At 39.6% G+C, this 27,494-nt stretch overlaps 1 long non-coding RNA gene across 1 annotated transcript; it reads right to left on the bottom strand.

Annotated features, from left to right (window-relative positions):
* Nucleotides 1–20,862: 20,862 nt before the first annotated feature.
* LOC117196742 (uncharacterized) lies at nucleotides 20,863–22,597 on the bottom strand. The gene is made up of 3 exons (XR_004477069.2): nucleotides 21,986–22,597; nucleotides 21,465–21,495; nucleotides 20,863–21,033 (listed from the first exon to the last, which is right to left on the bottom strand). It is a non-coding gene; the product is annotated as an uncharacterized LOC117196742 (long non-coding RNA).
* Nucleotides 22,598–27,494: the final 4,897 nt, after the last annotated feature.

Raw genomic sequence — 27,494 nt, 5'->3', positions numbered from 1 at the left:
TTCATAGATAAACAAACATTCTCATTTCCGTTTTCTTTATTGGAATGCTACTTTTGTTGTTTATTTTATATGCAGCTTCAATTTTAAAAATCTTTTCTCTAACTTTAAAAAATAAGTACTATTAATTTTTTAAAAGTGGACCAAAAGTATCTGTTTGAGTTCCCTGTAAGTTTTTGCTAACACAGTTATTAGCAAATAACAGTTCACACCAAATAGCCAAATACAAGACTAACTCATTCTGTTTCAAGTGCACTATGTGGTACAAAGAATGATCATGACTTTGAGCTAAAATTCTGGTTTATGCACTTGTTCAAACCAACTATGTTGATGCCATTATCATAGATCTGCCTAGATAACCTTTCAGATCAACGCCTAACACTGAAAATTGCGTTTGCTTTTTTTTTTTTTTTTAACAAAAAATCTAATTTATTTAACTTTGGCATCTGGGGTCCCAAACCAGTACTGCCTACTCACGGAGCAAGGGGGGGCTATGTAACACAACAGCCAGTGTAGACAGAGGCAGAAAATTGTTTTTAAGTATCTTCACTTAAATCAAAACCCACATATTTTCCAACATACATAAAACAAATTAAACATTCTTTGATTTCAATTTTGTTGGGTTTCTTTTGAGGGTGGGTAGTTCAAAAATTTTTGTAATAAAAATTATTCTTCAACATGACTTTTACTTCTGATACAATGTAGTTGAAATTAGTATTATTAGGTTTTAATTTGGGGGATGATTAATTTTTCTCCCTTTATTATATACATACGATTAAAAAATCTTATTTTGAGTTTATTCATTTTTCATTCAGCTTACATGTTCATCCACCATAGCATCAAATTTCTAAATAATTTCTAATAAACCTAGAAACTTGCCATTACTTTCTGTAAATGTTGGACTGTTTTTGCTATGAAAATCTTGGGATAAATAGAGCATACATGATATTATTCTTTTAAACATATGTTAATATCCTATATCAGTGTTACTTTCTTTGCTAAATGCTATCAATCTTTTTGCTGTTTAAACTTTCAAAAAGTTCTAATAATTGCATATTTTGTTTTGTGTGTGTTTGTGTATGTATGCACAATTGACATTTTGTGTTCTTTTGAGACACCAGGTGTTTTTAGCAACAAATACCTTCATTTTGAAGCTAATCTTGAAGACTGATTGTGAGGCATTTGACAGTAAAACATAGTACTTTATCTTTGAAATTAGAATATAAAAGCCAGTTTCCAAAGTTTCTTTTTCCAGTTGAACAAACCTTAATATAAAATGAAGTATTAGATTTTCTGTGATATTCACACAGTGGAAAATCAAAACAATTTATTTGCATCAGAATATGTTTTGCAAGAAACATTCTCACGGTGTCAGAAAGCCACATGGGCCATTTTCCAAAATCATCATCTAATAAACAGTAAAGCCCCAGAGATTTCATCTTTCTCATCTGATTGGCATATTCACGAATGTCATTTTTTCATCTTTTAAAGGGAAACACAGAGTTGCATTTGATGTTTCTGGGTTGTGATGTTGATATGAATAATCATCTTTGCAAATCTTCATTTAATAAAGAATACTCATATTCTTCAATATGAATTCTTGAATATTCTTCAGTTGCAGGAATTTCATCTGATGATGTATCCAAATTCAAGTTCTGTATTTGACTGGAGCAATTTTCTTGTTCATTTTTTTGTTTTGATCAGTAATTAAAACTTCAATAAATACAGAATTTGTAATATCCCATTTATAAGTTTTATGTGGATTTTGCTGAACATATATGTGCTCATTTTAAATGTGTTTTAAAATTTTAAGAAAACAGTCTCTTTGAAGATTTTCTATTTTCTATTTTGAGTTTATATTTTCGACATCTTTTATGATTTTGACTTGTAGTCATTCCTAAGGACCTAAAGAATTAAAAACTTAAACATAATTTTAACATACTTTCATCCAGAATTGCAACAAAATACATGTAAAAAATTAATTAAATGTAGAATACTTTAGAAATGTTCTTATAAAACATATTTCCCCCCCAAAGTTCTTTTTCTTCTAAAGTATTCTAAATCATCTATCAAAATTAAATGCAAAACACAAACTGTAATTTGGTGTCATAATTTTAATCAAAATTAATTAAATCAAGGTGAATTTAATTTTGTGTAACTTTAATGAAAACTTATTTTTTGATAAAAGTAAAACCATTTGCAATTGTACCATTCAATGTCCAGCTAGTTACCAATGAAAAGAGTCAGTACTATGCTTAACTGATGTCATAGATCTACACATATACAAATTGAAAAGTAATCTGAATGCTTAAACATTGTAAAATGTTTCTCAGTTGCCATGTGCAACCGTTGAGAATACTCCACGAAAATCAGGAGTGCCTTTGGAACCACAAATGGTAACATGAAGAGAAATCTGAGAATAGACCGGAGAATAGACCTTCAACACTACCGTGAAACAATATTTCATTGTAAAGAAATCTATTTTATTTATGGTATCGAGGAAGGATTTGACCACTGTAGCCTTTTTTCTTTCCTGCGTGCAAGAGCTCCTCATATCTTTCCTGCACTGTGGAGCAGTGTTTGCCTCAAACATGGTCAGCAGCACACTCCACACAGCCTCACATCACCCAGATGTGGACGCCTTGTACTCCAGGACCTATGACGAGACAGAGAGAGAAGTGTTTCCCTGAGGTTTCAGGATTATATCTTGTGTCACATCAAGAATTACAAGTAGTATCCCAGTGATAAAGACCCCGATATGTTCTCTAACAAGTTTTTTTTTTTCCATGGTTTTGTGATATGCAGAGGTCTGTCTTGCCTGAGTCTAAGGGAAATACTGGTGGCTGGGTCATTTGGATTCTCCTCAAGATTTTGGAATTTAGAACGAAGGCTTCTTGGGAGTTGAGCGATGTTAATAGCAGAGGGATGGAACTTCCCTTTATGGAAGTTTCTGGATCTTCCAGAGGCTGGGAAGATTACCTTTTCCTTGGATTACATGAGCTTCGTTAATATCCTTTTAATAAATGCCATATTTGCATAGACTAGCTTTGTTTGTTACATGTAACCTAAGGAATATAATAATGCATTGGTCTACTGTGAGGAAGGAAGAGATGAAGCTGGAGTGTTGGTTGGACCTAGATCGTAAAATGACTCCAATACCGTCATACCAGGGTGAAGGAAACACAGCACAGAAAACAGGCTGTGTCTTCAATCTTTCAGTTTGTCTTGGGATCATTGTGCAAAAATCTTTTCAACACTTTCTTTGTTTCATGTATGATTATAAGATGTCATTAAATGAGCAGGGGTTTTTCTTCAGTAGGTGGCTTTGGGCACGGGCTGGGTGATGGGAGAATAGGAACTCTTTTTTTTTTTACATCTTTATTGGGGTATAATTGCTTTACAATGGTGCGTTAGTTTTTGCTTTATAACAAAGTGTATCAGTTATACATATACATATGTCCCCATATCTCTTCCCTCTTTCATCTCCCTCCCTCCCACCCTCCTTATCCCACCCCTCTAGGTGGTCACAAAGCACCGAGCTGATCTCCCTGTACTATGCAGCTACTTCCCACTAGCTATCTATTTTACGTTTGGTAGTGCATACATGTCCATGCCACTCTCTCACCCCGTCACAGCTTATACTTCCCCCTCCCCATATCCTCAGGTCCATTCTCTAGTAGGTCTGTGTCTTTATTCCTGTCTTACCCCTAGGTTCTTCATGACATTTTTTTTCTTAAATTCCATATATATGTGTTAGCATACAGTATTTGTCTTTCTCTTTCTGACTTTCTTCACTCTGACAGATTCTAGGTCTATCCACCTCATTACAAATAGCTCAATTTCGTTTCTTTTTATGGATGAGTAATATTCCATTGTATATGTGTGCCACATCTTCTTTATCCATTCATCCGATGATGGATACTTAGGTTGTTTCCATCTAGGAACTCTTAATTGTCTCCTTTTATTGTACTGTCTGGCTCTGTCAGCTTCTAGCTTTCTGACATCGGAGGATGTCAGAGGGGGAGGATGGGGATTCTGGATATCCATCTATCCCTCACTTGTTCAAGTCAAGTCTTTCCTGTTTCAGGGAGGTGGAAACTGCCATGAATGATGCTTTTTTATCCATATCATTGCATCCACAAGGGCAGTGATAAATTAACATAGATAACACCGTTCAATCTGCTTGGATGTTCATACCTGAGGCTGGAGAAGATCCACTGCCTTTTGTACATCCATGCATTCCTACGTAGTCTCCAACACGTTACAAGCCATTCTTATTTGTTTAAAAGCTAGCTCCTCTTGTCTTTTGTTCAATTTGTTGACATAGATAATTTTAAAGTAGTTAAAAAAAAGACTATGTTTTGATTATGAATATAATAATTCTATTTATTAGAAATAACATGCAATTTATAAGTCATTTCATTGAAGCCATATATTCCATTAGGAGGTATTTTGTTTTACTGGATTAAGTTATTATATGCCTTTACCGAAATGTATATTGCAAAAAACTTTGTGAACTCTGAAACATTAACAATGTTAAAATTACATACTTGTCAGTGATAAAGCTAGTCATGTTTTAAAATACCTTATCAATTGCAAAATCAATAGCCTTCATATACACAAATAATAACTAGTTAGAAAGTATAATGGGAGAAAAAAAACTACATTTACTATAGCAATAAGAAAGCAAAATGTTTAGGAATAAACTTAACAAGAAATGTTCAAAACCAACATAAAGAAAACTATAAACATTCCCGAAAGATGCAAAGGTGGAGAGGAAGAGATAGAAAAACATTTTGAGTTCTTGGTTAGGATGTTTCTGTTGTATTTAGATGTCAGTTCTCCTAAGATAATTTATCACTTTAATGCAATTCCAATAAACAACAAGGTTTTTTTTATCCCCCTGGAGCTAGGCAAGTTAATACTACAGTTCATATGGAAAAACAAACACACTAGAAAAACATGGGAAAGAAATAGGGTGTGGGGTGAGAGGAGTGGAGGAACCAACAGACTAGCCATACCAGATATTAAAACTTATGATGAGGTTTATACTTTGCAAACAGTGTGGTACTGGTACATGAACAGATGGAATAGAACAGAAAGTCCAGAAAAAAACCTAACACATATGGTAATCCAGAATATGATAAAGGTGGTATCTCAAATCTCTGGGGACACAAATGAACTTTTTAGTAAAGTTACTGAGGTAACTGGATAGACACGTGGAAAAAAGATAAAATTACGTTCATTTCTCACACTTACAAGAATAAGCCCCAAATGGATTAAAGATCTAAATGTAAAAAAATGTAACTATACAAATATGGAAGAAAACATGAATGAATTTCTCTAAAATTTGAGGGAAGGTAGAAGATATCTAACTATAACTCAAAATGCAAATGCAAGAGAAGGAGTGCTTGATAAATTTGACTACCAAAAAAATTTTAAAGGCAAAATCATAAACAAAATTAAAAGACAAATAACAAGTTGGGGGAAAATACTTGAGATACTTATCGCAGATAAAGACTTCATATCCCAGGTATAGTGTAAAGAACTTTTAAAAGTTGAGGCAAGAAACACTGAAAATCCTATTTTTAAATAGGCAAAAAATAAGAACCGTTCCCAGAAAATACATAATCATGGCCCTTAAACATACGAAAAGATGCACAATTACACTCATGAGAAATTAAAATTGACATCACACAGGGATACCATTTCTCACTCACCAGATTGGCATTCTAAATCTTGACAGTGCATTCTATTGACGAAACTATAAGGAAATAACCACTCTCATGCATTAATAGAGAAGATGCAAAGTGGTCCACCCACATGAAGGGAAATTTGTCAGTAACAAAACCATTGTAATCCTACTTCTGGGTATTTTTCTTGAAGATAAACCTTTAAATTATAAAAATACACAAGTACAATTTCTTAACTGCAGCATTATTTGTACTAGTAAAATATTGGGAACTACCTGAATGCCTAGGAGTACTTCACACAGAGGAGTACTATAGCACTGTAAAAAAAAAGAAAAAAAGAAAAAAAAAAGAAAAGATTTCTATTTACTCCAGGAGATGCAAAGTTTTAAAAAAATTTAATTGCAAGAGTATCTACCATATACTATTTTTTGTGTAAGCAGAAGAAAAAAGAAAACACATAAATCTGCTTATTTGGGGGAAAAGAAACATGGGAAGGAAAACCCAGAAAACAATGAAATTGGCTACCTAGAATGGACTGGGGGGAACCAGGTGGAAGTGATAGGAAAGGGAGTGACACATCTCTGAGTATACCTTTCGGAAATGGATTACATGACCACATTGAAAGTGCTGTGGAGGTGGGGGAGTGGGTCAAATTGCTTCAAGTTACTTTTTTTTTTTTTTAATTTATTTTTGGCTGCTTTGGGTCTTTGTTGCTGCGCGTGGGCTTTCTCTAGCTGCGGCGAGCGGGGGCTACTCTTCATGGTGATGCACGGGCTTCTCACTGCGGTGGCTTCTCTTGTTGGAGAGCACGGGCTCTAGGCGCACCAGCTTCAGTAGTTGTGGCAGGCGGGCTTCAGGATTTGTGGCTCGCAGGCTCTAGAGCGCAGACTCAGTAATTGTGGCACACGGGCTTAGTTGCTCCGCAGCATGTGGGATCTTCCCGGACCAGGGCTCGAACCCTTGTCCCCTGCACTGACAGGCGGATTCTTAACCACTGCGCCACCAGGGAAGCCCCAAGTTACTTTAAAACATAATACTTTGATGATTTACTCTAGGGGAAAAATAAAGAACCGCAAATATATCAATTTCTTTTCAGTCTATTTGATATACATAGTGATTTGGGTGTAGCAATTAAACTATTTCATGTGTAGTGTAAGACTGGGAAGATAAGTCATAATCTCGACCTTATTGGAAGTCAGTATTCTCGTGAAAGAAGGGAGAAAAAAAGATGATCTGGGGAAGGCAACGAAGAACCTGTGGAGTGGGACGGAGGTTGAAAGTACCAGTATAACATCAGAATTTCAATTACTTATATAGACAACCACTGTGTGTGTACACACATGTTCTGTGTGCATTTTCCTACCTCTGTTCTCTAGAAGGACCTAGATGCAAAGACCCCCCAGTAGCAATGGGTATATTTAATTCTTAGATTTTGGTTTCTAAATACTGTCCCCCATTAAAGGGAAACAGAGGTTCTTGGAGAAATGGCCAATTCCGGTACTGGGGCAGAGAAGGTACATGATGAGTCTGGAAATCTTGTTGAACTAAAAAACAAGAAAGTGCTTTAAAAATAATTATGGGAACATATAAAAAACATACAGGAGGGCTTCCCTGGTGGCGCAGTGGTTGGGAGTCCGCCTGCCGATGCAGGGGACGCGGGTTCGTGCCCCGGTCCGGGAGGATCCCACATGCCGCGGAGCGGCTGGGCCCGTGAGCCATGGCCGCTGAGCCTGCGCGTCCGGAGCCTGTGCTCCGCAACGGGAGAGGCCACAACAGTGAGAGGCCCGCGTAGCACAAAAAACAAACAAACAAAAAAAAACCATACAGGAGCCAGCTTAAAGGGACACCAAATTGTCAAATCTGGTACAATTTTAGCATTAGCATTAATAAATACAGGAATGGATTATAACCCATGGATTTGGAATCTGTAGATCCATTATATTAATAGCCAGATAGGGAAGAGGGAAGATGAAAGGGAGGGAGAGAAAAGACATTTCTTATAGAAGAAAAGAACACCTACATGTGGAGAGAATGGGTGGACATGGAAAATTAACATTTTACAACCATCATAGCAAAGACGGGTTACGGCAAGAATCATCAAGTTTAAGAAGAAAAGTACAATGAATAGCAGGATATTTGGATGGGCTAAAGAGTCTCCCCACAGGCTACTTACTAGTTGCAAGGGAGAAAATAGAAACTACAGTGGTATAGTTTAATTAATTAGATGATCACTGTTTAATTAGATGATCAAAATTAATGTCATGAATGACGAGCAGTTGGATATACTATAATTGGGTTATCTGAGAAAGACACATAATCACACATGTAGTTTTCTAGCTGGGGATGCATAAATTGAATCTAATCATGAGGAAATATCAGCAAACACAAATGGAGAAATATTCTATAAAATTATTAATTATCCTTTGTCATGGAAGGTAAAGAAAAGACTAAGGAACTGTTCTAGATTTAAAGAGACTAAAAAGACAGCTGAATGCAATACATGGTCCTGTACTGAATCCTGGGGGGAAATGCTATAAAGGACATTATCAATGTAATTGAAAGAAATATAAATGGTAGATTAGATAAAACTACTGCATCAATGTTAAGTGTTTCAAATTCATTGACTGTATTATGGTTATGTAAGAAAAAGCCCTTTTTCTTAGGAAATACTTAGGAAGTAATAAGAGGTAATGGGAAGTATATATGTATAACCCCTCAAATGGTTCAGAAAAAATAAAGAGTACAGACATGTACAAATAGAACGATAAAACAAATATGATAAAAGTGTTAAAAAATATCAGAAATATGGGTAAAAGATATATGGGCGTTTCATATATTATTCTTGTAATTTTTCTATAAGTTTGAAATTATTACAATTAAAACGTTTTCTTATATAATTAAAGATTTTATTAATTCAGAATGTTCTTTGTTCAATTAGTTTGAATTAGTAAGAAATGGCTCTAATTTGTTAAGTAACACCCTGGGGGGTCTGTGAAAAATTCCTATACTGGTGCTCACATTGTCCCTATGGGTGAATCACAAGCCAGAAACATTTGTTGTGTGATGCTACTGGGACTTCTGCCGTTTATAAATTTGAAGGAGTACGTTTGGGAAGAAAAGCAGAAGTTTCCTGTTACTTAAGTCTACAATAAAACAGAACTCATACACTTTATATTTCAGAGCTAATCAAGTGGAAATGTCAATGGGGAAATCCAGGTCAATTATAATTCCCATCATGACTAAGTGGCATAAAGACTCAGAATACAGTGACCTAGAACTGACCTCAGGGAGAAATCACAGTCAGATCAGGATCCTTCATTTCCAGGATTCTTTGTAAGGTTAACTCAGCAATTTGTAAAGCTTACCATTTACTATAAACACAAGCAAAGATCACTACCTACATTTCATTCTCTCAGACAAATATGCAGTATAGTACCAGGTTATTTCTCAGGACTATATATGTTGTTTATATATTCTTAAGAAAGATAAGTTCAGATAGAGAAACAACTTCTCAGGTATAAAGGGAATGTGTATGATCATCTTAAATGTGAGTATCAGACATTAAAACTCTAGTGTCATCATTACCTGCCTTGGAGTTTTCAGCTCTGGAAAAGCTTAGTATATTCTTAGCCTAAGCTAAGCATACTCTACTCTTACGCTTAGCACAAGCTTAGCATATTCTTCAAAAGCTGTCATTATTATTAACTAAGAAATACAAACAACACTGATTTCCTTCAAACTTGTTCAATCCTTTTGGTCTAAAAAGGCAGGCAGGCTTTCATTTGAAAGATACAGAAATCTTAGAAGTTGGCTGGCCTTCTTCTCAGAGCATCCCTGATGTTTTATTGTACACCATTATTCACAGTAAAAAAAAAAGTAGCTACACTGAGTCAATTCATTGCAAATAATAATGAATACAAACTTCAGTTCCGAGGTTGTTGACTGTATGATTTTGAACAAGTAATATATTTCTTTGAGCCTCTGTTTCTACTTAAAATAGAGCTTCTGAGAAGGGCCAGCAGAACAGGGAGGCATCTGGAAACCATATAATTTACAAAATACTTAAAAGAACTGGGATACCACCACACACACATTAGGATGGCCAAAATCCAGAACACTGACAGCACCAAACACTGGTGAGGATGTGGAGCAACGGGAACTCATCCATTGCTGATGGGAATGCAAAATGGTACAGCCACCTTGGAAAACAGTTTGGCGGGTTCTTACAAAACTAAACACACACTTTTACCATAAAATCCAGACATCATGCTCCTTGATATATTACCCTAAGGAGTTGAAGAAACTCACAAAAAAACCTGCCCATGCATGTTTATAGCAGCTTTATTCATAATTGCCAAAACTTGGAAGCAACCAAGATGTCCTTCTGAAGGTGAATGGACAAATAAACTACAGCACATCCAGGCAATGGAGTATTATTCAGTGCTACAAAGAAATGAGCTATTAAGCCCTAAAAAGACATGGAAGAACCTTAAGTGCATATTACTAAGTGAAGAAAGCCAATCTGAAAAGGCTGCATACTACATGACCCCAACTATATGACATTCTGGAAAAGGCAAAATTATGGAGACAGTAAAAGGATCAGTGGTTGTCAGGGTTTGGGGATGAGGTTTGTGGAAGAGATGAATAGACAGAACACAGAGAATTTTTAGAGTAGTGAAAAAAGTCAGTATGATATCATGATACTCATTTTCTGGTAGATACATGTCATTATACAGTTGTCCAAACCCATAAGGTAAACTATGGACCTTGGACGATTGTGATGTGTCAATGTAGGTTCATCAATTGTGACAAATGTACCATCCAGGTGAAGGATGTGAATCGTGGGGGGAGGCTATGCATGTAGGGGTGCAGTCAGGGGTATATGGGAAATCTCTGTAGCTTCCTCTCCATTTTGTTGTAAACCTAAAACCGATCTAAAAACTAAAGTCTTAAAAAAGGGAGAGAGAACTGGGGAGATGTTAAATGCAGACTTAGGGGGCTGCCTTCCATTGCGATGAAGGAAGAGAGTGAGATTTGGTTTCTGTGGCTCAGTGGGTAGAATTCCATAGGTGGAAGTGCCAGGAAGCAGATAGTAGATAAAGGCTTAAGATACTAAAGGATTTCCTACCAACTTAGCTGTGTGACGTGGAAGGGACTGTGTAAGGGGTCGCTAACGGGGTCAAAGGAGACCCTGGATGACACCATGCAAAGTCCAACACCCTGCAAGCGATTGCACCTCTAGATAACCCAAACACCCAACTCTAGTTAATGTGATTCTTTGCTTAGTTTAGTCTAAGATTGCATTAACCTTTTTAGGAAATTAAAACAAGCCCTTAACTCATACTAATCTTGAGGTCAACTAAAATCCACAGGTCTTTTTCACAAACATGACTGCCAAGTCAGACTTCCTCAAACTTGTACATGTACAGCAAGTTCTTTTTTTTTCTTGGTGATGTAAAGGGGGAAAGGCTTAGTATAGATAATTGTCAACACATGAAAATTAGGCGACTGAATAGGCAAATTATATAGCATGCACGAGTGAGGCACTAACTAAATTATATTTGTTAAGCTGGTCAAACATTCTAACTTCCTGGAGTGGCTAATCCAGGCTTGCACACTCTTTGGGAGAGTCTTTTTAAACTGTTTCTTTTCTTTTTTTTTTTTTTTTTTCCAGTACGCACGGCATGTGGGACCCTCCCAGACTGGGGCATGAACCCGTATCCCCTGCATCTGCAGGCGGACTCTCAACCACTGCGCCGCCAGGGAAGCCTGTTTCTACCCTGGTACAAAATCTAGGATTCTCCCGGAGTTATTTTATCAAGTGCCCCATTTTTCATTTTCTACATGCTGAGTCTCTATTCTTTTATCACAAGTAAAGGAAACTTCAGTTACTTGACAACTAAGGGAGTCTGAACTGCTGAGAATGGATCAGTCTCATCAAATTAGCAAATATTTATTTAGGGTCTGTCTACCATATGCTTTGGATGGTGCAGTGGGGAATAACAAAGGAGGAAAAGACACTACTTCTCGCTCTCAAATAACATGTAATCTACTTGGGGATATATACATATAACTTACATGCGAGCAGTCTATGATAAGAGTCAGGTGAGTGGAGGAAATAGACATTTATAGGAATTGAGAAGGAATTGCTTGGGCTGATGTGATCAGGGACGTTTTCATAGAAGTAAGAGCTAAAAGGATGTTCAGATAATGATCATGTCTCATTTTGGCATCTCTTTTACTTTTTCTGTTGTCACCGAATATGGATTTATTATAAGAATAAAGGAGTGTCTTAAGAGCTCCAAGAAGAGAAAGGCAGCCAGGCCTCTGAAAACAGCCTTGACAAGGTTTTGGAAAGTCCCAAGTCTTCCTCTTCCGTAACTACCTTCGCTTTTCTGGTCACCTGTTTTACACTCTCTTCTGTTACTTTGGTCCCTGGAGAGGTAATCCCACAGCTCCAGAATTTACAGGTCATACTTTCAGCCACCTGCAGAGAGAGAATCCCAAATTAAAATGTCTTGGGAGGTGATGGTGGTGAAGCTTGTTAGTTCAGGATAAATAATTTAAAAGATGCACTTTAGAAACAATTGTCAAAAGAAAAAGAATTTAAGGTTCTCAGCTCACCACCAAATCTTCTCCCAAACATTTCTCACAGACTGCTTCTTATCTCCCTGTTTCCTTAGACTCTTTTGTAGCCAGGTTTTGAGACATTGTTATGTGAAACACACTAGCTAAAATATCCATCAATTAATTACATTTGCATCTGCTTCCACCCATTAGCAGGTAATCGAGAATTGACTGTACTACTTCTCCGCTAAAAGGCTGTGTCATCAATCAGGCTAGAGCACTATAGAGCAAGATACTAGCATCTCCCACATCCTCTCAAGTGATCAATCAGATGGATGAGTTAAATTAGTGCGTTTAGTCTGCATCTTTGCTCATAAAAATGGAGAACATTTGCTTCAGGTTGTTTTCGAGGAGAAGATAGTTTCTTGCGGGAAAAGCCTAAGAAATGAACCAAAATATTTCTGTTGTGATGTATAAAAACATTTGGAATTGGTTTGTACAGATCAGTATCCAATCAAGGTCCAAACTGCATTTTGTGGTTAAGCTTTTGATCACACGGCAGCCCATCACCTTCCTTCCCTCCTATCCCACCTTATTATGCCATGGATTATTGAAGAAATTAAAGGTCTATCGGATGGTACTGACGTGATAAAATGTGTTTAAGAAGGAATACTGTGTCCAGAGCGATGACTATATTGAAAGAAATATAATACTAAAGTCTGGGACAGTACATTAAGGAAAGATTGCTGTATTCTGGGCAAAAGATGAGGGTGGTCTGAATTAGGTAGTCGGAACAGGGAATGGAGGGAGGAATTCATCTTAGATCCAATCCAAGGGATAGTTCCAAATTCTGAAGAGTATTACAGCCATTACGTAAGATCTGTAGTAACCTAAAAAATGAGAGTAATATTTAATAAGGTTTTATTCAAATGTTTAGGCAATATCATTAGATGGTGATCTCTCTCAAGAAGTGTTCAAGAAAGAGCTAGATGACCAGCCACTGGGGATGATGTCACCTTAAGGTAAGAATCTCTTGGCCCTTCCTCCTCATCCTCAACAGGTTCAACCCGCATTTGAAGAGTAAGTGTGAGAGGAAACACACAGCTCTGTGAGGCAGCCCAATTTGGGGCTCAGCATCTGTAGTTATTAGAATGTGTCTCCTGGCAATTAGTCCAAAATCTACTTAGTTGGCTTTGGTTCTACCTTCTAGGGCTACATAGAAGAAACCCCATTCTTCATCATCTTCTCTTCTCTGGGCCAAACCTTTTTAGTTCCTGTGTCTCATTTCCCATCTTCAATCCTCTTTTCTAGCCAGGCTCCCAATTGTTACTGCCCTTTTAGGAGCTTGTGCCCAGAACTGCACACCCATTATAAGGGGCAGTCCAACCTGAACAGAACAGAGAGTCTGTGAATTCCATTGTCCATGTACTGTATTTCATTAACATAACCAAAGATGACAGTCAAGGTCATAGCAGCTCCTTAAACTCTTCACTCACTATGAGTCAACAAAATTCCCAAAGGTATTCTTTGCATGTGCTACTGTTTGAACATGTATACCTCTGAAACTCACTTTGGAATCCAAGTATAAAACCTTATATTAACCATATTGCATATCTCCTCTTTGGACTCAGGCCATTGCTCTAACCCATCAAGTCCTTTTTGAACCTTAAATTTGACATCAAGTGTTTCAGTCATTCTTCTCAATCATAACTCACTGAAACTTTAATTAAAAAGCCAACTCAGCCCATGTTAACTGAAACAGAAATGTTAAATAGGGTAGGGCTGTGGATGAAAACTCCTGGAAATCTCTGTCCAAGATGACGCGGTTTCTGAACAACATTTTTTTGGATGTGGTCCGTTACTAGTTACAATGCACTTAATTGATTTTATTCTAGCCCCCAATTTTCCTTCTCACCTCCAAGGATGTTAAAGGTCATTAATATTCTCTGCCAACAGCCTTCCGTTGGTCTATCTAAATAAGGACTCTACGGATAAATGAGGTGAGTCCAGCACGGCTTGTTTGTAGGGAATCTATGCTGATTCCTAATCTCTCCTGAACAAGCTCACCAGATTGTGGTCCAGAGACTTCACCTCCCTCCCCTTTGAAAATCAAGATCACATATGCAAACTCCACCTTTTTGGAACCTGTGCCATCTTTCGCCATCATAGATTAACACAGCAATGTGACCTTTCTAGCAACTTCTCTCAGGCAGTTCATTATTCCAGGCCAAGAGATAAACTCACTTAAGGCACTGGGTTTCAAGAGTCTTTCACCAGAGCTTGATCCAACATTGCGGGTCTGAAAGTTATTCTTGTTGATGAAGGTAGTGGAAAGTTGAGTAGGAGTAGAACAATGTGCTTTTTCTCCCTGTTTTCTATTGACATTACACCATCTGGCCCTGCAGCAGGTCTTTGCCTTCCTTGTTCTGCTTCCTGCTTTGAGCACACCCCACACCTCCTCACTGTGCACTTTGGCACTTTTCACAAGCCTTACTTCCTACTAAATGTTTTAGCATTCACGACACTGGATATATCCTCACGTGCACAATTCTTCTTAATTATGAGCTTGTCCACTTGTTTTGTGTGTCTTCTCAAATCTGAACTGAGTTCCATGAGAGTCACATCAGCATCTTTGCTCATCACTCCAGCTTTTTTTAGGTTGGGTTATTTACAAAGATCAGTAGTTCCTCAAACCTTTTTTTTTTTTTTTAAGTATATATTCAATTTGACTGGGTTCTAAATGGTTTTGGATGCTTTTTTTTTAATGTTTTATTTTATCTTATTTATTTATTTTTGGCTGCGTTGGGTCTTCGCTGTTGCACGCGGGCTTTCTTCTAGTTGAGGTGAGCAGGGGCTACTCTTTGTTGCAGTGCCTGGGCTTCTCATTGCGGTGACTTCTCTTGTTGCGGAGCAAGGGCTCTAGGCACACAGGCTTCAGTAGTTGTGGCTCGCAGGCTCAGTACTTGTGGCTCACAGGCTCTAGAGCACAGGCTCTAGAGCACAGGCTCAGTAGTTGTGGTGCATGGGCTTTGTTGCTCCACGGTATGTAGGATCTTCCCAGACCAGGGCTCGAACCCGTGTCCCCTGCATTGGCAGGTGGATTCTTAACCACTGTGCCACCAGGGAAGCCCCACTCAAACCTTTTAAGTCATCTCTATTTTATAGCTGAAGTCACAGACTTACACCAACCTTTAACGGAACTCTTTCTGAAATGACTTCCCAGGTCTAGTTTAAATGTCTGATACTCTTCAGGGGACGTGGATAGCTTCTCTCAGGTTTCTCAAGGAAGCAACGTGGTAGTGGAAGAGGTCTGAATTCTGAGTCAGGACGTTGCTTAAAGCCTGGACCTGCGCAAATTAGCTGCCTGACCTTAGGCCAGTTCCCTTAATCTCTCTGACGCTAAGTGGAGATAATCACGCATTACCTCACAGAGGTAATCTCACATCTCACAGTCATGAGATAAATAAATGAGATGACGTACATATTAAGTGCCTTGAGTGATATCTGATACATAGTGAGTATTCAGGAAATGTTTGTTCCTTTCCTCTTTGCCTTTCCCTCTCCAGTTCGCCAACATGTTATCACTTGCTTTTCATAATTCATTCAGCGTAGAAGTTCCTCTCATAGTTTTTTGTTCCTTTGGGGAGACTCCATATCCAGCGAGGTATGTAAGAATTTACCAAGCTTCTGCCTTTAGAGTGGATGAATCCAGCTGTCAGTTCAGTAGAAATCCCCCATCATTGCCACATCTTGCCTCTCTGCTGCTTTTGCAATCTGGGTCATTTCCTCCATCTGGTCAGGTGTTAACTCTAAAAAATAGTTAGCAAACACTGAAAACATTTTCAGTTCTTTGCTCTTCATTCTTCTTGCGTTTAGCTTTCTGTTCCAAACTGCAGTCATCTTTCGCATCATGGGGATATCTTTTCTCACTCTATACATAAGTCAATTCTGAGGAACCTGGATGGAAAACTTTAATGGAAAAGCCAAAACAGAGTTCCCTGAACAATGCTGGAATGCTGAGGGACGAATTTGAGCTTGGTCATTTTGAGTTGGGACCTTCATCATCACTAGCCTTCCTTCATTTCCAGATTCAGAGCTAAGCTGAAACGCTGTGCTTCCTCAAATGCTTCTTTGACTTTCCTTACTTCCTCCAGTTAAAATTCCCACCCTTTTGGGTTTGAATGGGGATAACCATTTACATTAAACAGTCATTCCTACATTTTCTACTTTCTCTTCACTATTTCTGGTTCACTTTCCCCCTGCTGCTCTGTCTTCTTCAAGGTGGACCTGATCTGGACAGCACAGACCACCTTTCCTGCAATGTCTGGAACTAAACCTCCCTCTTGGGCAAAAATATACTTATCAGCCTCTGGACCAAGTGTGCATCACCCAGCTGACAGGGGAGGTAGCAGGAAATGGAGGAGCGGAGCATATGCTCCCATCACTGGGTGATTTGTTCAGTCTTAAGGGACAGCCTGTTGAAATTAGGCCACACTAAACCTCACCTACTGACTGAGTTTGTTTCTCTGGATTTTTCTTTTAGGTCAGGCCTAACCCACAGCTGGATTTTTAACATCCATCATGTCATAACATATATATACATTCTTGCTGATTACTTCAAGAGGACTTATGCTTAGTGCTACATGTTTAAGTAACAATCGAAAGTAGCCCTTAAAGAAAGCTGAAATTTTTAATGAACTTCTTTTGTTTGCAGATTCTCTATTAAACATCTTGAAGACAAAACCCCACACCCACCCCTACTCAATTTACAGTTTTTAGCAAACTTTCAAACATTTCTTTTAGTTACTGACTGTATTGCTGGGATGATGTCACCATTCCAACAAAACACAAGGTGGACTCCTATCTGATGAAGGATTCAGAAATAAGTTCTTGAACTTATCAATGTAAATGCCATGGTCTATACATCCTCTGTTCCCCAAATACCAGGATCTGTTCTATTTTAAAAAACTGAATTCCATTCCTATTCAAGTGCCCATCTCACATGTCAGAATGACTCCCCATTTTCAGTCACTCTTCAATCTCTCCTTTTCATGTCCATTTAAAGTTAGTTCGTTTTTTTCCACGACAGTAGGCTGCTAAAGTTTATGGGTTGTCTGGGAGCATCGACAATGGTAGAACATAACGTATGCCTTGTTTTATTTGGCAGACCAAGCCCCAAGACAGGCCTTTCGCTTCTGGTGGCCAGAATGTCTACAAAACAGGGAAGTATTTATATGCTCAGATTTTGGAAGGTAGAGGGAGGCGAGTTGCATCAGTGAACAATCAAAGGTCAAAGCTGGATGGGATGTTTTGTTCCCAGGCTGCATCAGTTATACTAGGTGGAAGCACACAGAGGCTTGGAGGAAATGGGCATGGAACTCCCCACCAGCTCATGCCAAGTGGTGACCAGAACAGATGCAAGCAGCACGATAAGCTCAGCATCTCACAGCAATGGAAATGTGGAAACTAATTTGGAAAGAACTGGAGTAGAAAGGTCAGGAGAAAAAAAAGTCCGCATCTCTGTGTGGGTGAAAATATATCTGAGAAACTCCACTCCAAGAAATATGAAGGCAAAGGGGGAATGTCTTGGAATCCAAAGGGAGATGTTTTCGGTGCCTTGACCCCAGTGGAGTGTGGACTCTCGAGACTCCCTGAGCCTGAGTGAAGTTGTCCCTTACTGTTACTTTATGCTTTCCGGTTTACTCTCGCTGTTTGATTTCAGAAAGTTGAGAAAGGTACTGCTAATGGACTGTTTATGAGAGAACATCCTTTGGCAATGAAAAAGACAGGAAAAAATTTTCCCCTCCTGATAATTTTAGGATACTTAGAAAAACTTTGAGAAAGTCATTTTGAGCTGATTGGTCAATGTTCATTATTTCCTCCTCAATTAGTTTGAATGCTTCTCATAAATCACTAATATTTATTGAGTATTCGCTTTGGGCCAGGCTCATGGGAAGCTTATGATCAGCCATGGGTACCCAAGGACCAATAAACTGGGGATTTATGGGACCAAAGACTCAGGGAGGCAAAGATTAAGAGAAGAAATCAATAGTATTAACACGAATCTTAATATCGACACAGGATATTAAAGAGGGGTGGGATGGGGAGGGGAGGAACAGAAAAGCCTCATAACTTAGTAGCTTTCCTGGTCTCCATTTTCAAGAATGCTTTTAGTTTCTAATTGCTGTATTGTGCCCTTTGAAAGAAAACTGCTACCTCCTCCAATCATGATATAATACATCCAGATTTTCCAATATTCACAATGGAGTAAGAATCTTACGTCAAAAGAGGCCATCGGGCCTTGTAACTCTGACTTGTTCCTTCTCCTTCTTGGGAAGTTTCTTCTAATCCTCACTGCTGCCACCATGATAGCCTCTGGCAGCACTGGTCCCTCCTAAAGGAGGGCCTCGTGCCTTCACCTCTCCCCGAAGAGCATTCAACAGAAGCAGTGAAAGACAGAAACGCTCTGAATCTAGATAACGTGATTTACAAGATGCACGTAGCATCTGGGCCCTCTGGGCTTCTTCCCGTCCTACCTCATGGCTTGTCTCCATGAGCTAGACCTCATCTCAGCACCCAGACCCCATGTTCCCTACACTTCTCCCCAAGGGAGCATTTCCCAGAGAGAGATATAAGTTCCACATTTCTGCACAAGACCATCAAAGGTTAGTGATTAAAATCGGGTTTTGGAGCCCAGTAGTCTGGATTTGTGCCCTTGCTAATTCCACCACTTACTAGCTGAGTTCCACAGGTTTTCAGATACCAAATGATGATAATAATTGGATGGTTATGAGGATTAAGTGAATTAATACAAGTAGGTCCTTGAAATAACCCTGGCAAAGATTTAAAGCTCAATAAAATTTAGCTTCAAACTACACGTTAATCATCATATCAGTTAATCCACGAAAGCCTAGATAGCAGCATCAAGGTCGTTTTCTCATAGTTTGTTTTCTAGGAAATTTCCTAACCTGTAAAATCTTTTGTAGCCAGGTTCTGTTTAAGTCAGAACTTTCCTTAAGCATTGAGTGGTCATTGGTCCTCTGTTACAACAAACGTGCTATGAACTTAAAACGGCTCTAGAAAATAAAGTCTATTTTTAAAAAAGGAAAAAGTAACACAGATGAATGATTGAAACAGAAATCTCTTCCCCTTTTCAAAATCACTCAGATTAACTGTCTCAATTTTTATTTCATATTGATGATTGCATCCTGTCAAATCAACACAAGTTTAAAGAGAGAAAGTCCTATGATGGGATGAAGTATCATTAACCTGGGGGTAATCCCAGCCTCCTCCTCTTCTCCCACCCACCAAAGATGGTCACTCGCCACTAGTGCCATTTTCCCCTCTGGTGAAGATGGGGTCTTTCTGACTGGGAGACTTTGTAGATGGAGATGCAGAGGGAGAGTGTGGGATGGGCAGGAGAGGCGAGCCACTTGAGGCTGAGGATGGAGAGAAGGTTTAGCACATCGTGGAGAGAGGCAGCACGTGTAGAAGGAGGGTTTCAGAGGAAACACTTTTACTTTGTTGTAAAAGTAGTTGCAGTTGTATATTTGAATCCCTTTCACATTTGTTTTTGTTTGTTTGTTTTTAACCACTCAAGTCAAGGATGAATGCAATCCTTCAAAAATTTCTTTTGGCCATCGGACCATATTTCTGCAAGACATCAGCAGTCTAAGAGAGCACAAGGAGGAACTCCAACATGCCAAAGGATTCAGAAATAAGCTTTTGACTCGTAAATCCAAACGTGATGGTCTATAGATTCTCTGTTCTCCAAATTCTGAGACCTCTTCTTTTTAAAATTTGAATTCCATGCCTGTTAGAATGTTTCTCTCACAGACAGAAACACCTCTCCATTTCCATTCCTTCTTTTCCCTTCCCCTTCCAGCTCAGCCTCTGCACTATCACAGGCTGTTTTGCCAAGAAATAAATCTGATGGCATTATTTGCCTTCCTTAGCTCCTCCATGGCTTCCTCTCTTCAGCAGTTTTAAATTCAAGCTTCTCAAATTTTTCTGACCTCCTACCACCAACCCTCCTGAAGCTCCCGACCCTGCCCGACCCCCAGAACACCACCAGCAGTGCCCCAGACAGGCCAGGCTGCTCCAGGCCCCGGGCCTTCTAGCAGTCTTCTGCTACTGTTTAAAATGTGTTCCCCATCCTTCCCAGTTAGAGAATTTCTACACGGACTCCCACGGAAACCTCCCTAGCCGACCACCCCTCGTCCACCTCTAGTCCAAAGAGGAGACAGCACTTCCCCTCATGGTTTTCTTTTCTCTCTGTAAATTCTGAATTTTGCTGTAAACATTAGCTTTTATCTGATTCCTCCATTCTGCTTCCAGAGAACAAGTCTGCACTTCACAGCACATGAACTCATCTCGTGGGGGTCCCTTAGTGATGGAGTGTGGAATAAACAAATGAATATATGCATCAATATCGTGCTGCAGCTGCTCCAGGTTTACTTTAAAATCGGTGTTTTTAAAGTAAACCTGGAGCATCTGATCTCCATTTCTCATTGCTTTTAACCCAAAGGCAAAAGTGGTCTGCAGAGACTTATTTTCTTTTTCATGTGAATTATTTTGTCCACTTTTTTTTTTTTTTTTGGCTTAGACAACAGAAATTTATTTCCTAACAATTCTGGAGGATGGAAATCCAAAAATCAAGGTGTTTTCAGGGTTGGTTTCTTCTGAGGCCTTTCTCTTCGGTTTGTAGGTGTTCATCTTCTTCCTGTGTCTTCATGTACTTTTACCTCTGCTCATGCCTGTGTCCCAATTTCCTCTCCTTAAAAGAATGTCAATCATATTGAATTAAGGCCCACACTAATGGCTTCATTTTAACTTAATCAGCTTTTAAAAGACCTTATCTCCAAATATTGTCACATTCAAAGGTGCTGGGAATTAGAACTTCAACATATAAATTTGGGGGGGGCAATTCTGTTCATAACAACATCATTAATAAAAATCAAAATAAGACAATGTAAAGCTATTAAATGATACAGAAGTGGGCAACTGGGAGAAATATGTCTTCCAGAAAATAAAAAAAAAATTACAAATGGCTGATAACATAATGATAATTTTATGTTACAATTTTAAAAGAAAGCATACTTTCATGTGATTATATTATTACTCTCTATTTGGTTATATTTTGTCCACTTTGACAATATATAATCTCACATTTGAAGATCATTTAATGCCACGAAGCCATGGACCCACCTGGAGAGCCTCTGAATTGATCTGGGCCAACCTGGAAGTCACAAAAATATTTGTATCCTTACAAGAACTTAGGAGTGCCTCGTACGTGGTAGACATTCTCAGTATTGAGCTGAACTGATGCCTCAATATTGAGTTGAACTGATGAGGCAGAGAGAGGAAAGGGGAAGTGTCGACCTGGAAAAACCTCAACTCTTGCTGAATGTAATTATCCATCTTCTCCATCACTGTCCTGGGGCTGCTGAGCACAGCTGGAGAAAGGTAACTAAGTCAATAGATTGGTCCTGCTATAATCTCTCAGGCCCTCAGCACTCCTGAATTTCCCTATGGAGCTGCGTTCCAATTCTCCACTTTCTTCAAATCTCTCATCCCTCTACTTCCTTAAGAGAAAATAGAAGTCATTACATGCAAACCCTAGTAATGACCTACCACTAAAACGTCACATTTTTTAGAAGGATGCTTTAAGTTGCCAGGATTGGAAAACTCAACTAGTTATCATCAGTAAGATAATTTTATCAACTCACATATCAACAGGTGCTGTTGCTGGGCCTCCGACTTTGGTTTGTCAAGTTCAGTGATGTCATCAAGTTCTCAGCCTTCCTCCCACCTCGCCTCTCAGCTAGCCTTAACCTGTCAACAGGCTAGTCCCAGTTCCAGGCATTACATCCAGAGAAGACAACCCTTGACGAAGAAAAATCGTTCCCAGCAATATTTCTAAGCCCCACAGCAAATTTCCCTTCACATCTGCTTGACTAGAACTAGATCACATGTCCATCCCTAAGTCAACCCCAGGCAAGAAGAATGATACTTCCATGTTTGGCTTGTTATACTTAACATTAAACTGAGAATCAGGTTCCCTTTCTTAAGAGGTTGATAATTGAACAAAATTGAAGGATAGGCCAACACCCAAATCCATCCCTCCTTCACTACCAGAAACTGTTAGTTTAGATGATGCTCTTTCCCTGCACATAGTATAGAGCTTGACTAATATGTGTTGAATAAACCAATGAATCTTGGCTCCTTGGCTTGACCCTGCCACTAACCAACTGTGTAGTTTTAAAAAACTGATTGAACTTCTCAGAGCCTCAGTTTCCTCTTCTGCCAAAGGAGAGATTTAGTGTAGCTTAAAAAGAAATATTGCTGGTTCTATTTCCATGACTCCTTAGCCAATGAAAAAGGTAGCCACACCTGATGAGTACCTAGCCTGTCCAGGGAATGGCCGTGACTCTGGAAACTTGCAGAGACTGTCAGCAATGACTGCTACTAATGATAAGAGGCGTAGCAGCCACCTTTCTCCAAGCCCAGCCATGCCTCAGCAGGCAGCAGCTTGCCCACCTGCAAACCAGTTCTGGTTTCAGCTCAAGGGAGCAAACAGGCAGGGCTCTTGAGGAATGTTGCTCTGGCCCCATCCCGCCTGAAAAAGACCCTCTTGGGTCTTCTCTCCTGTCAGGTTGCTGCAGTTGGGAAGTTGATCTCCATAAGCCATTGTTTTCAAAGCACAGAGAGCTCTGGACTTTCCCAGGAATTCCACTGGAATGTAAACAATCTTCAGATCCGAGGCAGAAGCCAGCGGATTTCCTGAGCTGTCACAAAACCACACATGTTGGATCCTAAGGATTTGATAGTTTCTAAAAAACTTTTGAGATTTTTTTGCCTCTTTAAGTATAATTTTGTTTCTAGCTCTAAACCTATAATATGCCTGACATCAGTTAATATTAATTATCTGAAATGAAAGCGTGAGCCAACTGAGTAATAGGTCTGTAGTAAAGATGTCACACAAACAATTTTACAAGTTTCTTGACTCCAGAAACTGTTAGAAATACAAGCTCATCCAATGTCCACCTTCATATTGGCTCAGATGGAACACGGCAATCCTGAGTCTATTCTGTATTGAGTACAAATTCTCGTCCTTCCTTTGCTTGAAGTGCCTCTGCTACCCGGCACGGTTCTCTATAGAGTACTTCAGACATCGAGGACCACAGGAAGCCTGGTACAAGCAGATTAATCCCACGCTGTGTGTTTATGCTGACTGTACCTATAATTTTTTTTTGCCTCTGTCCCTTAGATTCTCTCTGTGTCACATCATATCACAGCTCAGAAAGCACACTGCCTTTCCCCATTTCCCAAACACATTGGATGGCCAGATGCCCTACAGCCCTGCAGTCTTGTGAAAAGCTTACTTTAGAGATAGGAAGATCTGGATTTGAATATGAGTTCTGTCCTCTTTTAGCCCTGTGACCTGGAGCAAGTTACCTAACTCCTCTGAGAAGCTGTTTCCTCCTCTGTAAAGTGAGGATAATCATACTTCCCACATGGGCTGGTTGTGAAGATTAAAAGAGAAAGCACATGCCGAGCTTCTGAGCATGGCCTCTCACGAAGCCCTTGACATTGCTGGTTCTCTTCTCTCCTCTCTGCAGCTGTGCTTCCTGGAATCGCAAATGTGTCATGTGAGACCATCTAAAACAGTCCAAGAAATAGTCAAAATGTAAAGGCAACTTCATCCTCGGCCAGCTGTAAACTTACTAGAATAGTCTATCCCAGTAAATCTTTATCTGGTCCCTGACACGCTGTGGCAACTGGATAAAAAGAAATTCAATGAGGAGATGAGGTTATACAGATAAATGTTGACCACATATCTTTCCTTTCTTGGTTTCCTTTTCCTTTGAAATTTCTTGCAGCCCTCTGAGACATCCTGCTGTCACGTTCCTCTTTTAAAATGCTTCGTATCCTTCTTTCTATGTTGGTTGGCAGCTGTGAGCTTCATGATTTGGAGGGTGCTCATAGGCATAAGGCATGGCAGCCTCTGACTATGCGGGGTCGTGATTTCACAGACCTCCTCTGATTAATTTTTTGGTGTCTTCAGAAGACTCTGTTGAGATATAAATGTGGAATCTGAATAGTCTGGTCAAAGTGGTACACCAGGACACTTTGGTGGGGACTCAAGCCTGATGAAACTTTTCTGGTAACTTGGGCTCTCCGTTTCCTAGGGGCAGGAGTGAGCTAGGGGCTAATGGTACAAAGGAGGAGCAGTGTCAGTCCAGTTCCTATAAGGATCGAAAAGTCTTTCTTTGGATCTTGGTATTCTTTTCTCAAGCAGAGGGCTTAAGACAATTGGAGAACTAATATTCTAATGCATTTGTATCTTAGAGTAAGCCCCATCCTGCAAGAACAATGAGTGGCTCAGAGTCCAACCCCACCTGCTCCAACCAGATACACCTAGGAGTCTGGTTCAGACCAGATAAAGCCACCTTGGTGATCCAGATGGGCCCCATGTCAGGAGTCAAGCCTGAGGACTCCAGAAAGTTCTCATTCACTGAGAGGGAGTGAAAGGAAGGAAGAAGGGTGATCCCAGAGATGCCAAAGTCTGGGTCGTTGGGTGATCATTGTTTATAGGAATTGCTCAGCTGGGGGCCTCCATCTTCTATCACCCAATAGACCTGTGTGTCCTACCTTGCTTTCTAGAGAAAAGAAAATCTCCATCGTTATTTGGATATGAAGAGTCTACATCAGTGGTTCCCAGATTTTTGTTTTGGTTTTGGGGTTTTTTTTGAAGTGGTGGTAGTGGTAAATTGCTTTGGCATTGTTAAAATACAAGCATTAAGAAAACCCCCAAAACTCCAGATACATCTACAGTCATTATTTATTAATAGAGACAATATTTTTTCTCAAAAAAAAAAATGTAGAAGGGCCAGAAGGGCATAAATCTCAGGATAAAGGACAGTTTTTAAAAAGTAACTAATTCTCAAAAAAAAAGTAACTAATTCTCATTTAAGACAGCCTTTCTAAATTATCTTTATTTTTTAAATTTTGCTGTGGATTGAGGAAACTTCATCACAAATCAGAACAGAGAATCAGGAGAACCGAGTTCAAATCCAGACTCTGAAGCTCTTTATGTCTCTTGGGCAAAACACGTATTCTCTGTCCTCTGTTTTGTTATTTCCTATATGAGGGGATTATGTTAGTTGATTCCTCAAGGGCCTCTCAGGCTCTAACTTTCTTTGAGCTGCTATTTCTCTGATGACAGCGTAGAAGGCTGAGATCTGTTTCTATCACTTCTCAACCACACGTTTTATGGAACATTTCATAACAGATGTTGTTTCATCAGTTTCCCCACCTGCAACCCAGCTAACAACTCCCTTCCTAGGATCCGTAAAGGCTTGTTATATTATACAAAACCCAGTAATTTTCCCACTAGTCCGGGAGTTTCCCAGGATTTTCTGCCAAAGATTATTTTGGCGTCTAACAACTTTTGGGAGTTTTCTGTCATCAGTATTATCATCAACAAAAAACATTTCTTAAGTTAACAAGGAAAATTACTGAATAAAGACATGATTATTTCGTGGGTAGAAGTGCAGACCGCATATGAAAGAGCCGCACTGTCCAAACAACATAAAAACACATCAGGGAGTTGGGATGCAGACTATGTGATTAAAACAGCAGCTTTGAGGGTGACATATTGTCGTAGTAGTTAGTGGAGAGAGAGGCCAGCACCTCTCTTCTAATCAGTCCAGAAAGCGTCATCGAGAGAACAAGATTACTTAAAAGACGGAGTAGGGGAAGGAAGGAAAAGGGAGACTTCATAGGACAGGATGTCAAAAATCATCCCACAAACTATAGCCACACATTAGACTGGTTCTCTCCACTGGGGACGATATTGTACCTCAGGTGACACCTATCAATGCCGGGAGACATTTTTGGTCATCACAACCTAGGGTGCTATTGACATCTCGAGTTTAGAGGCCGGAGATACTGATCCCTGTCCTACAATACACGACGGCCCTGCAATGCACAGGGTGGCCCCCAACAATAAGAATTATTCAGCCCCAAAGATGTGGAAAAAAAAGAAAAAAATTATTCAGCCCCAAATGTCATTAGCATCGAAGCTGAAAAACCCTGAGTTAGAGAAAACTTGGAAGTGAGAATGAGATGAAGAACCAGAGGACATTTAGCACAGGCGTGGAACACAGGACGGTGTTAACTTGGAGATGGAGAAGGAGAGTGTGGAGGCGCACTCCGTAATTGAAATCTGTCCACCTTCATCCTTTCTTAGGCTCCAAGATCAGCCTTAGGTCTGTCGCTGGGTCTGTTGCTGCCCAGCCAGCCGAACATGGCGAGGGGGTGGGGAGCAGAGGCAGCTACTGCCTTTCCTCCTCTGCCTGGTGGATGTGCTGGGCTGAAGCCTGCTCTGAAGGAGGAGGAATGAGAGCAAGACTGAGGGGTGACGTCACCAGGCACGGAGGTTAGGTAGGCAGAGCAGATTTGCTCCCTCTAGGTGTACGGACCAAGGCCCTGTGCTTTCCTGCCTTGAGTAGCTGAGTCTGTTAGAACAGGGCCACTTTGCTGCTGTCTGGATTTGGCACATAAAATCCCTGACCTAAAACATTCTGGGTAGTTAAATAAACCCAGGGTAGCTGGCAGTCCCAGTGAATTTTTCTCCCAAGTTCATTTCCTCCTTGTCCCCACTGCCCCCCTCCTCATTCCAACCACACTCACCTCCTGCTTTAATCCAGGAACACTCCTGCCTCAGGGCCTTTGCACAAGCTGCTTGCTCCCCTTGCTTGGAATTCTTCTCCCCATACCCACATAGCTAACTCCTTCACACACTGCAATTCTCTGCTCAGATGCCAGCATACCTTAACCACCCAACTCAAAATTACAACTCACTCTTCCACACACACTCCCCACCCCCATTCCCTGCACCCTTTCTTGTACAGCATTCACCACTATTTCCAATGCTATATGTAATTGTCTTAATCAGTTTATTCATTGTTTATCTCCCCCCATCTGAAAATATGCTTGAGGGTCAGAGATTTTAGTATGCATTGTTCACTGATAAATCCTAGAAATAAGTTGAGTACTTGGCATACACACCTATATACATATATATATGTGTATATATATACATATATATACAGACACTGTGTTTCAAATTTGTGTACCACGGCTATTCATTCCATTGCTAGTGTGCTTTATGAATTAATATTTTAAATAAATCTTACAATTATATAATGAATAATACAAACTGCATTGAAT

The sequence above is a fragment of the Orcinus orca genome, chromosome 12 (genome assembly GCF_937001465.1).
Source record: "Orcinus orca chromosome 12, mOrcOrc1.1, whole genome shotgun sequence".
Classification (NCBI taxonomy): Eukaryota; Metazoa; Chordata; class Mammalia; order Artiodactyla; family Delphinidae; genus Orcinus; species Orcinus orca.
This window is presented reverse-complemented; position numbering and strand designations above follow the sequence as displayed.